Genomic DNA, 2,227 nt, shown 5'->3' with positions numbered 1-2,227 from the left:
ACTTTCCAAAATAAGCAATCATCAAATTTAATTCTCCATTGTCTATATTTAACTAATTCAGGGCAGTTGCCTTTTTAGATTGGTACCTTTGCGTTATCTAGGAGCCACAAAAGCTTTTCATTCAGTTGAGAGTGAAGGCTCCACAGGACAGTTACAAGGGACACTTCTGTTTATTTAACCTTCAGCAACACCTCCCTCTTTCAAAGTAATTGTCTAAGCAGGCTGAGTGGAGCAAGGAAGGTCCTTCAGGAGGCTTGGGCCAATTGCTAGCAGTGGTGGAGATATCCATTGAGGTTCAGTGGGCTGCACTGGGAAAGCCATGGTTAGAACTGGAAGTCAATAGAGAGCTTTACACCTGAAACAGATTCACAAATTTAGATCTTTGGAGCATGGGCCAGTGAGTTAACTTTGTTGTTGCAAAGCATTTTATTGGGAAAGTAAGCGCTTCTCTTTGTTGCAAAAATGGCAGTGTGGCCCTTGGAATTTCATTAGGATTGGTTAAGCCTCAAAACCATTAACTAGATTGCTTACTGGTTAAGATATCCCAGTTGAGCCACTCTTGGGAGAAAATGTGCTTGAAACAAAATTTGAGAGCCCACTTGCGTGCTGCAGTGAAGAATTGTTTCCTGTCTAATTACTGAAATGAGCTTTATCTTAGATTTTAGTTGGTTCATTATCCACCAGACCTGGAGGCACTATGTTACGACTAACCTACAGGGTTAATGGGGGCCAAGGTTATGCCAGAGAGGCCTGCTTGCTTCTGTGAACTTGCCTCATGTAGCTTGAGAGTCAAAAGGCCCTGCCATGAAGAATTACCAACCAGCTGAAACTGTACATTTCTCTTGTTCTTGAAAGCAGAGTTGTGGGAACCCACCTACAATGGTAAGACGTGGGCTGGAGCCTGAAGGGCAGATTCTTAAGATCCGAGGAACCTTTTTCAAAGCAGTGAAGTTACCAGAACATGTTCAAATATTGGACTAATAAAAGATGTAACTCCTGGGGGGACCAGAACAACTTGATAATCCTACATGAAAAAGATTCGATACCTCCAGCCTCACCTTAGGATTGTCTAACGTTCTAAGCTTGTAAGGAGGACGTTCTAGGCTTCAGCTGAGCCACTTACTCAGTGTATCGAACTTCATGGAGCTCCTTCCAGCTACAGCTCCCAGATGTTTGGGACACCACTCTTCCCCTCCACACACCAAGTCAGCATGGGAGCCATGTGGGAAATACTAAAGGAAGGTAAAATCAGCAGAGTCCAAGACATCCAAGAGCCTTGTGCTGACGCAACTCCAATAAGAAGCTGGGATGGACAAACCACCTTATTGCCACTACCATCCAAGCAGATCCCCGATGTGGCACTGAGTCTAGCCGGTAGAGGGGGACACACCTGTCACCTTGGGTTTCTGGTCAATTCTGGGGATGGAAGGAATCACCACTTATAAGACGGCTTCACTATTTCTTCCTGGGCTAATACCAAACCTGATAAGGTACTGCTTCTGCGCTCATCTGAACAGCCACAGCCCCAAACCTTTAATGTCAGATGTCAGCACATCTGTATTTCGACCCACGCAGTTGCACAAGGAGAGCTGCGGAATGGACAGTCTATGTAGATAGCCAACAACCAGCTTTCTTTGTCTCTCAACCAGAAAGGAGGCTTCCTTGTTCTCAGGTTCTGCTGTCCTGTACTTTTGCCTCCCTGCACAAGGGATGTGTTTAAACTTCAGAGCAGATGATGAGTTGTCATTCAGGATTAATAACACCCTAGTTAGCACTTCATTGGGTAGACTTTAAGGCCTCTCACAGCCACTTAACAGTCGAACACATCACATTTTCCTTTATTCCCGATGTGCGGGAGGACTGAAGGGACACCGTAAAGTCTGATTACCCCTTAAATTTCGTTTCAGTCCTTCCTGTGTTATGACTTCTGTTTTGCTCCCCAGAGGGGTGTGTTGTCACTGTCAATTTACAACGCACAGCAGTCTCTTCCGGCTGGGTGAAGGTGCCCTGCTGCAACCGGGTCCTGAACATCGTGGCACATCTGAGATCCTGACACTGGTTTGCCCCACTAAATATCATCCACCTGCAGAAACGTTTCTATGTGTGAAGGTGAAACTTTTCAGTGTGACAAATCACCACCTTCAGTCTGAACCTGCTAACACATAGCAAGACCATGCAGATACGTATTTTCTTCATACGGATACTGATTTGTTTTAAAAAAGTTTTT

The sequence above is a fragment of the Pleurodeles waltl genome, chromosome 12, assembly GCF_031143425.1.
Source record: "Pleurodeles waltl isolate 20211129_DDA chromosome 12, aPleWal1.hap1.20221129, whole genome shotgun sequence".
Taxonomy (NCBI): Eukaryota; Metazoa; Chordata; class Amphibia; order Caudata; family Salamandridae; genus Pleurodeles; species Pleurodeles waltl.
Note: the sequence above shows the minus strand (reverse complement) of the source record.